This window comes from Serinus canaria, chromosome 11, assembly GCF_022539315.1.
Source record: "Serinus canaria isolate serCan28SL12 chromosome 11, serCan2020, whole genome shotgun sequence".
NCBI lineage: Eukaryota > Metazoa > Chordata > Aves > Passeriformes > Fringillidae > Serinus > Serinus canaria.
The window spans coordinates 1,421,938-1,437,069 of NC_066325.1; the positions used below are offsets into that span (position 1 = coordinate 1,421,938).

General features: G+C 46.7%; 1 protein-coding gene across 2 annotated transcripts in view; it reads left to right on the plus strand.

Annotated features, from left to right (window-relative positions):
• The first annotated feature begins 362 nt into the window (after nt 1-362).
• Nucleotides 363-15,132, plus strand: part of CDH5 (cadherin 5) — a 30,170-nt gene continuing 15,400 nt past the window's right edge. The window contains exon 1 of one of the 2 annotated variants that reach the window (XM_018920756.3): nt 363-650. The gene's annotated coding sequence lies outside the window, so the exon portion shown is untranslated. Of the gene's footprint in view, nt 651-11,887; nt 12,014-15,132 lie in introns of those variants that run through there. The other variant, XM_018920757.3, reaches the window with a different exon arrangement.

Below are 15,132 nucleotides of genomic sequence, written 5' to 3' on the forward strand. Positions count from 1 at the left end.
CACTTTACCCGTGAAAAATGGGTAAAGTGAAATTTCACTGTGAAATTTCATCTTTACCTCCAGCACTGGCAGAGCCTAGCAGGAGCCCAGTCTCATTAACAGGAGGGCTCTGCCTTTTTGATTTCCAGGTATAAAAGTTCTTACAGGTAGGACACTTCCAAACTGCTTTGAAAGTCCTGTTTGTGCAAAGCAGACACAGTCTCTGCTGATCAAGTGTCAGTCACCAGAAGTTCCTCTCAGATATTTGCTAGCTGCTAAAACTCTCTCTAAAACCAAATAACAGACCAACTCTGGTGTTTCTCTCAGAGCCAGTTTCCTTTCATTCAGTTCCCTCATTAGAGCCAGCAACAAATAAGTAGATAGAGCAATAATAACGGTGAGTTTATCTTGTTTCCTCCACACCCTTTCTCCCTGGGTTACTAAGGCTTGGAACAATTACAGGATGCCGGGATGCAGGATGGGAAAGGGAAAGGCTGACTCCCAGCTGGAAAACCTTGGAGACTGGAGAGCTGAACACTCCCAGTATTGCTTCACAAAAAGAGAAGTGGATTTTTCTATTTGATCTTCATTTTTTGGATTCTGCTTAACATTTTTGGATTTTGTTGGGTTCAGTTTGGTACCAGACCGGAGCTCGGCCACCTCGGACTCGGGTAAGAGAAAAATGTTATTTTCTGTCCTTCAGCCATCAAGTTCATCTCAAAGGGTTTTTTACCTCCACCCAGATTATTTTCTAATATCTTAAATAAGTTAAGAAATCTCAGCAAATGGGCTATGAATTTTATACCTATCCACCAAATCCTTTGGACCTTACACTGGTGGCACCCACACGAAGTTAAGCACAAACAGCAGAGCTGTTTATAATTGACACTGGAAGAGAAAAATCTCTGGCTTTTGTTGGGCTATACCACAATATTCCCAGATTATTTCTTTTTAAAAAGAGACATTTTATGTTTTGGGGTTTTTTTTTTGAGCGTTGGTTTGTAATATTTAGACTGTGTGGCCAATGTTCATTCATAATGGAAAAATTATGCTGCCAATTGCAGCTGCAAAGCCTTTAGGAAGGGATTTCCCTCCTGGAGTGGACAGGTGCAGTTCCAGGACTGTTTGCAGTGAGCAGAGGTGCACTGGGCTGGGATTTGATGCAAATGTTTTGTTGAAGTGGGGTGGATTTGGGGTCTGTCTGTAAGGTGGGTGGCTTTCCTGTGCCCAGGGCCAAGAGGTGACAGCCACCGTGTGCCCTGGCCAGCTCTGGCAGATCTGTTAAAACTGAGAGGGGAGTTTATACAAACCCAGGTCAGTGATTTGTTCTCTGAATTCCCAAGTTTAAAGCATGCCAGGTACTTTAACACCCTAACTCTGGAGTGCCAGGTTTTACAGACCCTGTTCTAAAAGACCAGCAATTCTTATTCCAGAGGTTCCTTGATCTCAGTGGTTCAAAAAGACCCATCTTTTTTTCTGATGGGTTATTTTATGAGCAGTGGCTTGACACAAAAAGTTGTTTGAAAAGGCTTTTATCTTGTCCTAGAGCAGGTGTAGCAGGTCCCTGAACTAACAAGCTCGCTGTGCAGCTTGCAGAGACAAAGCATTTATGCATAAGAGATGAAGTGATGGTGGTTTTTCTGTAAGAAATCCATTCTGCAATAGTGGGACTGTCAGTGTGCACAGCACCTCACTGTGCTGGCTGTCACACTGTAATAAAGATAAAAGAAAGAAAGAAATGCAAGGGGAAAAAGGATATGGAAGAAGATGAATTTCTGTGAGAAAATCTCTTCCATTCTTAGCTCCCAAAAACATTCCAAGTTGGCTGTTTCTGCAGTTAACAAAGGGAGAGGTAATCAATGTGTCCCTGCCTCCTGTGAATATAAATCATTAGATCAGCATTTGTAAAAGCACACAGTATTATAGATGTTCATGCAGGAAAATATATTAGACAAAAGCAAGGATGCTCCAATGATTTACAAAAGCTTCTCATCTTAGGTTAATTTGTGCCTGGTAACAACAACCCATATACCAGAAACAAATCACAGAAATGCTGACTTGAAATTTATCTCTGGTATCTCCAGGAGGTGCTTTTTATCCTTAAATAAGGGGCGACCCACAGGAGAAAAGGACACAGGAGGCTTTTAGCATAGGAAAGCCTTAGAATACTACAGTATGCCAGAGACAAGAATGGGAATGTACAAGTAATAAAAAAATTAATTTGAAAGCAAAGGATAAACTCAATTAAAAAATCATTCCTGCTTCTCCCACAAAGCGTCAAACCTGGGTTATTTTTCAGACTGCTACAGCTGCACTGCAATGCAACAGGAAGCATTTCCCAAAGCTTTGCTCTTTAACAGAAGACCATAAAACTGTTCTTTAAACATTCTTAAAGCAAATGTTAACACTGAAATTGAGTCCCTGAGCAATAAGCAGCTCACAAGATGTGGGGCACACAGGCAGGACAGAGTTAACAGCTCTGCTGCCAGCTTTGCCTCATATCCCGCCTCTGCTGAGGGAAACTGCTCTGAAAACAGGATACAGGTAAAAATCACAGGGCATGGCTCAGAAACTGCTCTGATTTACAGCATTTGTGGAACAAAGGACTTCACTGTCCCTCCATAAATCAATGAATTCAACTAATATTTCAGAATAGAAAAAAATTACTAAAACTCTATTTCATGTGTGGGTGTGTGTGGGAAGTCCCTGGGCAGGTGCTGGTAACCTTCCCGAGAGCGATCCCTCCCCGCTGGAGCCCAGCTGGCCCAGCCCACCTGGCACTCGGGCCCAGATGTTGCCATGTGTGCACAACCAGGAGCTGAAGGAAGGCTCTGGACACGGAGTTGATCCAACAGGGTTTATTGAGGGTAGCTCTGAGGGGCCAGGGGGGTGGAGGGCGAGGAGAGGGACAGGGACAGGCAGGAGCACAGGCAGTGGTGGGCAGGCACCACTGCTGAAAGGGATCAGCGGCAGAGCCCAGAACAAGAAAGGGGTCAGGGAATGTAGAAGGGGTCAGACTACAAACTATCCAATGGGGAAGGGAGTCAGGGGAGGAATTGAGGTGGGGTGACATGGGGTACACCAGTGAGGGAGTGGAATGAGTGTGGTATTTCAAGGAGAGCCAACAGGGACAAAAACCACAGAACCTTCTGAAACAGGGGAATGAACCACAGTCCAGTCAATTGACATCAGCACATCTGCATGGGCAAACAGGGACTCATGGGATGTTGTGCCAGCTGCCTCCTCTGTCTCAGATGGCAGCATCTTCCCATGGCATTTCTGCCCTCTCTTCCTGTGGCTCCCTCCCACAGGTATGTGTCTACAGAACCAGAGGCCTAAATCAGGCCAGATAATACTTTTATTTTAAAGGAGCAGAAGTTCACATAATCAAGATAACTGATTATTTCTGGCACCTGAGCTTTCTGTAAGGAATCTTCATCTGAGCAAAACCTGCAACATCATAGTTGCAGGTTTTGCTCAGATTCTACAAGTTTATATCAGAGGTTCCAATGGTAGTGCCAAGAAGAAAACAGGAGGTTCCCTTTGTGAGAAATTTCTTGGCCATGAAATGACTTTGGTCTTTTTTTTTTTTTTTTAACAAATGGGTTTCCCTTGTTGTCCTTGTGACCTGACAAACTGAAAACCCCTCAGAGTTCAGCACTGGTGTGAGTGGTTTCCCTTTCTCCCCTGAGCACAGCAGACAGGGATTATTGGTGTACCTGGAGATTTGCTGGCACAGAGAGTGCCCAGCTCACACTCCCCAGAGCATCTCCTGCACAGCCTTGGGAGCTGCTGGAGAGCAGAGCTTGGTGAGCAGAGCTGGACACTTTTGAGCCATGATAAAAGGGGTTTTGTGCACTTCCCCTCAGGGCTGTGCTCTGCCAAGGGCCATGCAGGTGGAGCAAACACAGAAAACAAACACTGGTGTCCCTGCCATGGCCAGGAGCCACCAGCTGTGCTACTGAGGAGCCTCCAGGGATCCTGCTCCAGTCCCTGCAAACCCAGGGATCACACCAAGAAATGCTGGGCACAAACCTGTGCAGAAGGAAGGCCTGCTTTAGAAATGAAGGCACACCACTGCAGGACACTCCCTGTCCAGTCCTCCAGGAGGGACTGGGGCAGCCCCACGCCCGCCCTGAGTGTCCCTGCTGGGGCTGGAGCCCCTTCCCAGCCCCAGGACCCAGCAGGTCCCTACACACACCCTCTGTCAGACCAGGATTCCTTCCCAGCTCCAGCCCAGCTTTCCCATGGCAGTCTCATTCCATAAAAGCATTTATTCCCAGTGCAGGAGCACAGAACAGCCCCAGCTGCTGCCTCCCAGGAGGGCTCCAGCCAAGGAACCCCTGGGCTTTTACCCCCTCCCAGTTCAGGGGTGCCCAAGCCTGGCTCTCCCTGCTGAGCCCTGGGCTCCTGCTGTGCCCCAGCTCCCTGTGCCCTTTCCTAGGGCTCCAACCATCCCCAGGGCTCCACCTGAGAGAGAGACCTGCACAGAATGAATTCCTCACCACACCACTGCACCTCCTGAATTCTGCAGTGAGCCTGGCCTGGAAATATGAAAAATCAATAAAAGATCATGAAGAACCTGTTTGCAGTTCTTCAGTGCAGGAATACAAATTGGCCCCTTTCAGTTGATTTTCACTCATCTGCATCAGAATTTCAGATCTGTCCAGAAGAATGGAACTGGCTGTATTTTGAATGCAAGCTTTGGCTGAATAAGTTAAGTAAACTCTGTCATCTCCTGAAAGGGAAGTTGTTTGTGCCATGGCTCTGATCTGTGCCTGTGCTGCTGCACACATCTGTGGGGCAGGCAGGGAGATTTGGGGCCCAGCCCTCCCAGGTGCTAATTAGGACATTCCCAGGATTTCCAAGGCTGCCAAAGACAGGAGAAGGGCACAAGGGCAACCCATCCCTCCATGGCACTGCCTACACTTCAGTTTTGGTGCTCTGAGAATAGACCAGCAGTCAAGAACAGACACTCTGGAAGACTTTTCTCCAGACAAGTATTTTTGTGTGAGAGCAAAACTCTTACACTAGATTAGCAGCTGCATTTAAAACTTTACCAAGTATTAGCCACAAAAGTCCAGAAGTTATAGTGAAAAACAAGAGATATTTTAGAGAAAGGCCAGCATGGTTACCTGCACAAACTAGGGAAATGGCACAGGTGCCTTCCCAAAGAGCAGCAGAGAGGAAAGAGTGTTCTTCTGCCCCAGCATTGCTACCTGAACTGCAAGGACTTACAGAGCACCATTGCAGTTAGAGGTAGATAAAAAGGCAAAAATATTTTCAATTCCTCATTTTCAAAACCCAAAGAGGCCACTTTTATTGTCCCCTTCTGTTCCTGTCCACTTTCCCCAGCATCCTGTGCCACAGCCTGAGGCAGCAGAGGCCTCTGTTTGTGTCACACACGTGCCACAAAGCCACAAAGCAGAGGTGGCACCTCTGCCTTTGTCCTTTCCCTGCATCCCAGTCCCTGCCAGCCCCACTGCAGGGTGCTCCTGACACTGGCAGAGCTCAGCAGGGACAAGGGACAAGGTGGCTCTTGCAGCACACAGGGCCCTTGGCCTCATTGTGCAGGACAGTGGGAAGGGAAATTCCACTTCCACCAAATTCCTTCTCCTGCCTTTGTCCACGTTTCTGAGCCATGCTCTGGTAGCTCCAGTCTTCCTTTTCCCCTTCCTTTAGTGATGCTATCTGCTGTGAATCTGTGCCCTGGGAACCCTCAGGGAGCACACAGCCTGCCTGCAGTGTCTGCCTGAGGGGAGCCAGGGCTGCTGCTGCTGTCCTGCCAATGCGAGGAAATCCTGCCATTGATGGGAAAGGCTCCTGGGATGGGCTCAGCTCCATCAGCAGAAGCCCCTGCACAGAGCTGGAGTTGGCTTCTCCATTCTGTTCTGGGACAGTCCCTGCCTCTACCTCCAGCCCTAGACCTGAATTCAGGAGGGATTTGCATTCTCTTGCTGGCTTTTGCTGCCATTGTCTTTCAGATAGCAATGGTCTGTCTGCAAGAAAATCAGTTTACTTGTGGCTTGATGAGCTTAAAGGCCTTTTCCAGCTTTAACAATTCTGTGATTCTATGTTAGGATTAGGTCAAGCAATCAATATTAATAATAATGTATCAGAGTTTCCAACACCTCCTCTGGGAGCCCAAAGGTACAATGGATTTGTGAATATTGGATGTTTGCTCAGTGCTGTTCATTTAGGGGTTTAGGCTCTCATTAAAGCATAAGAAATGATGGCACATTTTAGTGTCATCAGATGGTCAGGGCACTCCAGGCACTTCCCAGCACACAGATGAAGAAGGGAGGGCAGAAAGCAGGAGAGCTGGAATGCTTTTGGCAGTGGGTTCACTGTACAAAGAGAGAGATGTGACCTCCACAGGGACAGAACCATCCCAGAGCTCGATCCTCTGCAGCACCATTTCACAAATACCTTTGCTTTGTACCCTGGACTTGCCAGCAGCAGCTTTGGTAAAAGATTAGGATTAGAACAGACACTGAATTGCTGAGTTGCACTTGGACATGACTTCAGTCCCAACCAGGAAGGAAGGGAACATTTCTCACTGGAATGTATTTTCTCATTTCCCTGCTGTGAAGTGATGAGCATCACCTCCAAATTTGGACTGACCTGCAGCTTCTTCAGATGAAGAGAAAGGGTTTGCTCACTCCAGAAGGGCTTTTCAGTGGCTGTGATCAGAACGTGAGCTGTGGCAGGAATAAATGTTCCACTTACACAGCCTCTGAAGAGGAAACCAAGTTCCAGCTCAGCTTAAGAAATATCTCTGTTAAATCACAACCACTCCCACAGAGAAACAAATCCACACAGAAGAGAGTCACACAACTTACAACAGCTTTCCTCCTCTCTTTAAGCTTCCCTGTGTCTGGGGCCTGTGTTTTCAGGCTCTCCAGCTTTCCTTTATCAGCACATTAAAGAGGAAATGTGCTGCCCTAGTTTTATTTTGATTTAAAGATGGAATTTTCCTGACCAGAGCTAAGCTGTAACCAAAACTATTGGAAGGCTCATTGTAAATTCACAAGAGCAGTAATAATATCATTTGCATCATCTCACAACACATGGAGATAATACAATGGAAGTGTTCCAGGAAGGGACTGTAACTATAGGGATGGACATAAAAGGTCTTAAAGTTAATTAAGCCTGGTCTACAATCTGCTGGATCTGCTGGATAAGGGCAGGAAATAGAGAAGAATGAGCTGACATTTGAATGAGACATTCTAAAAAGGGAGAAAAATACAGAACACTAAACAAAATCTATCCAGACACGCCCTGTTTTTTCCAGCCTCTTGCCCAGACAGAAAACAAGAGATTTATGTATATGTGCATTCTTTATCTGCCACAATGTTAATTTCCAGAGGAAATACTAATGCATTCAGCTACCCCAGAGAACATTCTGAACAAAGGAATGAGCAGACACAGGCAGCTGAGCAGGGTTTCTCTGCTGCAGATTACTGTCAGGGCAGCAAATATCAGCTATGGGGACCTGGGCACCATGCTCGTGTGCCACACAGCCACTTCTGCTCCTGAGCTTTTGTCAAAGAAAATCATGGGGGAAAAAATCTTACCTGCTGTAAACACAGCTACATTGTACTGTTAAAACATCACATTTATTGCAAGTGGTTCCTCACAGGAGAGGGACTTTTCCTTAATGAGGGAGACTCAGCTGGAGCTCTGTGCTAGGAGGATTCTCTGATATTAAGGATTTATGTGGAAGCAAAGGGGAAATAGAGAAAGCTCTTCAATGCATTATCCTTGTATGCACCTTTTGTTCTTCCAGCTTGGCCAAACTCTGGAACACCCAGTGGCAGCTTCAGCCAAGCTCGGTGGAGCTGAGCTGACCAGGGGAAGCACCAAAACAGAGCCAGTCTGGAAGGTGCCCACCATTTATTGTAGGGAGCAAAGCTGGTCAGAGAGGCTGGAGAAATCTTTTCAGTGACCACAAACAACTCCAAGATGCCCAAACTATTCCACTCCTGCCCTGGAATGAACAAATAGATTTTGGAGGATTCCCTTGTCTTCCTGCTCCCCCAAAATCAAACAGCATCAGAGGGGGGTGGTGCTGGGGATGAGGGGGGCTCAGGGACACTCCTGCACTTCTCTCTGTCCCACCTCAGTTTGGGATGAGCAAGAGGAAATTGGCTCAGAGGAAACAAGGAAAAAAGCTGGATCTACAGCCAGGCACATATGTCACTGAGACTGAGAGAGAGCCCCTGCCCAGGGGGAGTACACCTGATCATCCCTGGAATCTGCTTTTGGATGCAAGGAAGGGAATAAGTTCCTTGCCTGTCTGCAACACTGCCACTTCATCACTATTTTCAACATCTGCCTTTATCAATAATTAATCCAGATGGGAGGTGTCTTCCTCTTTATCTTGAACAAGGAATTTAGAGAGGGAAATGTCTGCAGTTCCAAAGTATGCATGCAGGGTGATCCCACCCATCTTATCAGCTCACTTCAGAGCAGAAGGGCTGCACTTAACCCAGAGTTAACCCCCACAATGGCTCTGGCTTCAAAAGCACTTGACAACTGTCACCACGAGACATGTGGCCAAGAGCAAATTTTCTGTCATTTGACTGTTTGTTTCACCCCTGCAGCATCTGCCAAGTAAATAAATCATAGCAGTCACAGGTATTGTGGGATTTCTGATTGTAGCAAATGGAATGCTCTAAACCAGAGAGCACAGAATCTGTGTGACAGGGATGATGAGGTGAGAATATTCTGTGCCAACCCCCAAACTCTGCCTGTGGGTTTGAGCACATTCCCTAAGACCAGAACACCCCTGCCCCTCACTCAGCCCTCACAAGCCTGCTCCCAGGGACCAGAGGCTGTGAAAAGCTACAGCAGAGTAGGTTGGGACCTTAAACTCCATGGGATTAAAGCTGTCAACAACTAAGGGAAAGCCAAAATGTTCTGATTATGATGATATTTTTATTTGCTACAAAACAAAACCAAAAATTGGTTTAACAGTTTAATCACAAATATTTCAGCAGTTGTGTTTATACTGGGCCCTGTGCTTAAGCACATTTTACCCCTTGCTACATTTTGGGCTGACATATTTGTACATGAAGTAAAAGGCTTTGTGCATGGGCAGACTGGACAATACCACTCATTTAAAGGACTCCAATCCATTTTGGGAATACTTCAGGGAAAGTAAAGCATTATGTGATTGTAGGAGAAAGAGTCAGAAGCCTCAAGCAGCACCAGAACATTTCAGTGCTTCATGCTCTGGATGTGTCCCATTTCAAACTGGTTCTCACCAGCTCTCAGGTGTCTCCACAGCTTCAATGTGATCGTGGGCAATGAGCAAAGCAGGGTTCTGCACCTGGCAGGGGACAGACCTGCCTGCTGAGAGTGGGCACTGAGGGACATTGTTACAGCTCACCTCAGACTGAGTGTGACTCTGGCAGACCTTCCCCTCTGTCTCTCTTCTGGGCAGAAGGGCAGCAGATTTACCAGGATGGGATTTCTTGCTGGCCATACCAGGATGATCACAGAAAAACAGTCATCCCCTAAAACAACAATCAGCTGCATCACCAATCTGATGAGAAGGAAGTCTGTACTGTCACTGCTCATTTTAATAACTCCAAAGCATTGTTTTACCTCCATCACATCTGTCATCCACAGCAAACAACACTCAGTTCAAGAGTGCACTGTCATTTCAACAACAGAAGTCATTCAAGAATTATTAATTTAGCCAGTCCAAAAATAGTCCTTCCTTAGGGTCCATGAACAGTCCAGTAACTGAAACATTAACATATATTTAATTTGGTTCTCAACTATCAGATTTACAAGCAAGAAACTCAGATAAAAACCAGATTACTACAGATTGACAGGAAAATTATTTGAATAAAAATGAGAATAGGAATCAAAGCTTGTGCACATGACCTGGAGGAGCAGCCCCTCTGGGGTGGCTCATTTTCCTGGGTAAGATTTTTGACATGACCCAGAAAAATAAGTCCTAGATTTTCTTGACCTATGTGGATGTTGCACACTTTTGTACAGACTCTCCAGGTCTTCTTTTATTAGATCATGAAAGGGATTCATTTCCACAAACAGAAGAGTTTCAGATCCCCAGACATATTTAAATTAACACTATCCACAAAAGGCTACAGGTACCAAAACAATGCAGGACAACCAGGCACAGTCTATCAGCCCATCTCCCCCAAATATCCCCAGGAACAGAGATTCTTTGAGGTTTTCTCAAATTCCAACAGAAGCCAATTTCAGAGCTGATTCTGAGTCGCTCAGGTGTTATGTAAAGGGAAATCAAGATCTAAGCCAAGCAAATGTGTGTTTGTGAACAGGAAATTGAATCTGAACCTACCCCAGAAACACACATTCAGTAAATAATTGTATCCATTCTCTATCAGACACACATCAGGCAGGAGCATAGACAGCACCCTCCAAACTGCAAATATGCTTTTGAAAGCTTTTAGAAAATGCATATTAAGAGAAGGTTAACTAGAAATTGAGAGAAACCAGCAGAGGTTAAAAATCCTCCCACCTTTGAGATTTTGGGCCTTGGTGCTTCACTGTCTGACAGGACCCTCTCAACTCAGATTTATCAGCAAGGAACAAAAGGGATCTTCCTTCCTCACTCTTTCTGTTTACAACCAAAATCTTCCTGGCCCATACATTTCTGATTTTCAGCCCTCACTCTGCCTTCTCTCAGGATTCACTGCAGCACCTCAAACCAGCAGCTCACTCACTCACTAAACTGCAAGCAGGGCTGTCAGGATCTCTGGGAGGGCTCCTGGGTAGATCCATTTTTGCTGCTCACCCATCTTTAGGGCACAGGCCTAACTCACTGACTTGGAGAGTGGCTTTGCTTCTTTAAAAAGAAAAGAAAAAGAAAAAAGAAAAGGAGGATAAAACTAAGTGAAAAAAAATTGGAAAAACCCACCAAACCAGGTCTTGTCTCCCTCATTTTCCTCCCAGTTCTGTATCTGAGATAACAGAAAGACTTGGAGCACAATTTGGCTGCCTGCTTTCCACCAAGGCAATAAACATTTAATGTACACAAAGCAAGTATTTACAGGTCTTTTACAGCCAAATTTCTTCATTTCCAAAAGAGAAATCTGTCTTAGCTGAGGACTCCATTCACCCATGAGGTGAAGTTGTATTTTGCATCATCCAGGAGAAACTTTCTGGTGAGCTGAACAGACAGGGAAGAACAATCATTAATAAATTCCCCCCAGGCCTACCAGAAACTTAAAGTTCAAATCACAAAGCTTTTTCAGAATTCATCCTCCTTTTTCCTGGAAAGAAAATATGAGGAGCCCAAATGAGAAGTGCTGAATTATGTCCTCACCTGTGTTTATGCACTGCTGCAGCATCAACACCACGAACTGAGCAGCACCAAATGCAGCATGAGTGCTCTCACAACACTGATATTTTTAAAGAAGCAAGTTTGCTTAAGGTATTGCTCAAGTGTCTGTTCATTCAAAGGCACTATCCCAAGTAGTAAATGACATTTTTCCAATCAGTTTCAGGCAGGAATTTGCACTCCAGATTGTTTAGTCATCACAGTGGCTCTTTACTTCAAGGTACCATCACTGCATACAAAATGGCATTTTAGAACCAGTTCCAGGCAGGATTTACACTCCAGACTGTTTAGTCATCAGTGGAAATCCCTTCTCACATGCACAGAATCGACACAAGGACAATCAAAACTCCAGCCCCAGGTAGCCAGGCACGAGGCCTGCTGAAATCAGCTCAACAGGCTAGAAAGGAACAAGCAGCAAAGTGTTCTCAGGAAAGAGCACTGCTGTGCCTTGCTGGGACATGTGACAGCCACAGAAACACTGAGTTCTGCCCCGCCACATGTTACATCCGAAAATGAAAAAAAAAAAAAAAAAAAAAAAGGCTCCTCTGAGTCAAAAGTGCAGGATTTCCTTAGGCAGCTGTTCTCAGTGTTACTGGGGGCTGAGGAGCTCCCCAGCTCCTGCTGTCACCCGGTGCCCTCAGCTCCTGCCCCACGGGAGCCTCGGCAGCGGCAGCACAGAGGGGAACGGGAGCAGAGGTAACAACACAGCTGGGACACAGCTGGGACACAGCGGGGACACAGCGGGGACACAGTGGGGATAGAGCTGGGACACAGTGGGGATAGAGCTGGGACACAGTGGGGACACAGCGGGGACACAGCAGGGACACAGCAGGGATAGAGCTGGGACACAGCTGAGACACAGTGGGGACACAGCGGGGACACAGCGGGGACACAGATGGGACACAGTGGGGACACAGATGGGACACAGTGGGGATGGAGCTGGGACACAATGGGGACACTGCTGGGACATAGTGGGGATAGAGATGGGGACACAATGGGGACAGAGCTTGAACACAGCTGGGACACAGTGGGGACACAGCTGGGACACAGTGGGGACACAGCTGGGACACAGTGGGGATAGAGCTGGGACACAGTGGGGACACAGCTGGGGACACAGCTGGGGACACATCCTGCTGCTCCCCTGGGCGCTGGGCACAGCCATGGGCAGCAGTTCTGAGCTGTGGGAACGGGGACAGCAGACCCTGGGAGTGTTGTCACTGCTGGCCCTGGCCCTGCCAGGACACACAGACACATCTCCGTGCTCCAGGGCCCCTGCTGGAACAGACAATGGTTTTTATCTGCCTGCAGGGCTGTCAGAGACACGAGCAGCTCTACCAGCCCAGGTTTGCACAGCCCTCTGTGGCCCCTGAAAGGCTGCAGGAAGTATTGCCAAGGCTATTTTCTTTTAATAATGTTCTGCCTGCTCACAAAACTACAGCACTGCAAAGGAAAAAGATCATTTATCCCCTCCTGTGTTTGGTGTGTCAGCTCTCTGTTCCTTAGGTCTCGCTGCAGTCACACATTTACTTTTGGTCTTACCCATCCTATAGATGAGAAATTAATGTTAGAAATGGATTCTGTACGGCCAGGCTGCTCAGTCATTCTGCTCCCTGAGACCAGGTCAGGTTCTGCTCTCTGTACCAGCCCTGGTTCCACCAAGCACAGCAATTCTGGAGGTGTTTGGATAGTATATCAAAGTGTATTTTTTCCATCTGAAAAATAATTTTTTAGTGCCATTGGCTCCAAAAAAGACTAATTTCTTTGTAGGGGGGTTTTCATTTTCATTTAGATGAATCATTTAGATTCTTACTGGAATCATTCAGATTCCAGTAAGAGAAAATAAACTTTCATTTCCAGCCTTTCTCACAATCACTTATGCAAATTTTCTCAACAACACAAACACGACCCTTTTAAAATGTGTTGGTTTTCTTGTGTAGGACAGCCACTTTTAGCAAATTTCTCTCTCAGAATGTTCATTATCACCACTGTACATTATCCATTTGGGGTTTTTTGGATGCTGAAAAATTCTCAAAGATAAGCATAAGGTTTTAGTATGACTGACCAGGAAAATAAATCATTTCAGAGGCAACTGTCCCTCATGTCCTAAAATCTCTGTACAGAAGCCTGGTTTAACTTTGTTTAACATACAAGCATAGAAAAAATTTCTTTGCCAGCTAAACTACTAAACTTGCATAAGGATTAATACACACTTTTAGAGTTAGAAGGTGAGAGGCAAGTAGCAGGAAAAAAAAAAACAAACCTCACAAATATTCATAAGAATATTTCATGCAATGTGGTTTCATTACATGGAGACTGTATTTATACCAGCTGTTCATCACCTTTACAGTTGATTACTTGCCAAAACAACCTGTAAAATGCAAACTTTTAATTAGTACAGTATTGTCTGTATCTCCACCCAACATTTTTTAATAATTACTCCCAGTCTGGAAGAAGAAACTGCACTATATGAGTCATGTGTCACACAAATCACTTTGAATACCAGAATTTCTCAGTTAACTGTCTATAGTACCCTGCAGACCAAGAGTTATTTACTAAAATAATTCAACACATAAAATGAATAATATGGGTGGGAGAGCCCATCATTTGCTGGAAGAAAATTTAAGAGCAAAGCAAGAAACTCAGCTGCTTGAATAAACCATCCCTGCTAACTTTCAGGAACATTTATGGTGCCTGATTAGACTAAAAGAAGCTGGAGCTGTTGGGCTAGTGAGCCAGGGACAGAGGGATGAGGGGCTGTGTGGGGGCAGAGCAGGGCAGGGACTCGTGGCAGCATCCCAGAGATCCACCTGCATTCCCACCAGGCTGGAAACTGGGGGGTCCTTGCTTCAAGGGATGCACCTGACCCCCATCCCTGAGTCCTGGCTGCCCACCAGACACAGAAGAAAGGAGAAGCTGATCCCTGCAGGAAAAAAAAAGGAAAGCTGATCCTACCTGTTAACAAGCCCTGTTAACAACCCCTCAGAAGCATTCTTGCTGCTGGCTCCGGGGGAATGCTCAGGCATGGCAATGTCCCCTTCTGCTGCTGCCTCTGGCACTTGGGGTGAGAGCTGCTGGGGAGGAAAACAATCATGGCCAGAAAAGAGGATTTAGCACAGCTTGCCAGGAGCTGGCAGCCAGGGAAAGTGGCCTTCCCACCAGGAGTGAGCCCCCAGGCCAGCCCTGCTCACAGGGCCCTGCTGTGGGTGCTGCCAGGGAAGGGCATTCCTGAACATCCCGAGGACTTCAGGGACAACAGCAAGGGCTGCCACGTGGAAAATGGGCATGGTGCCCAGGGGAAATCATCCTCAGGGTCAGCCTGTCCTGGGGAAAGTGCCCTCAGGGTCAGCCTGTCCTGGGGAAAGTGTCCTCAGGGTCAGCCTGTCCTGGGGAAAGTGTCCTCGGGGTCAGCCTGTCCTAGGGAAAGTGTCCTCAGGGTCAGCCTGTCCTGGGGAAAGTGTCCTCAGGGTCAGTCTGTCCTAGGGAAAATGTCCTCGGGGTCAGTCTGTCCTGAGGAAAATGTCCTCAGGGTCAGTCTGTCCTGGGGAAAGTGTCCTCGGGGTCAGTCTGTCCTAGGGAAAATGTCCTCGGGGTCAGTCTGTCCTGAGGAAAGTGTCCTCAGGGTCAGTCTGTTCTATGGGGCAAGGCACTCCCGTGTCCCTGGAGAAGAGCAAGCAAAGAGCTCCAGAGTGCACTGTCATTTTCCCAAGATGAGCAGCTTGGAGGTTGCCAAAGGTGAAGCAGAGATGAGTTTTTGCATGAGGCTGTCCCACCTCAGTCTGTGTTTGAGCTGCAGTGCCAGAGGGCAGCCAAGGACT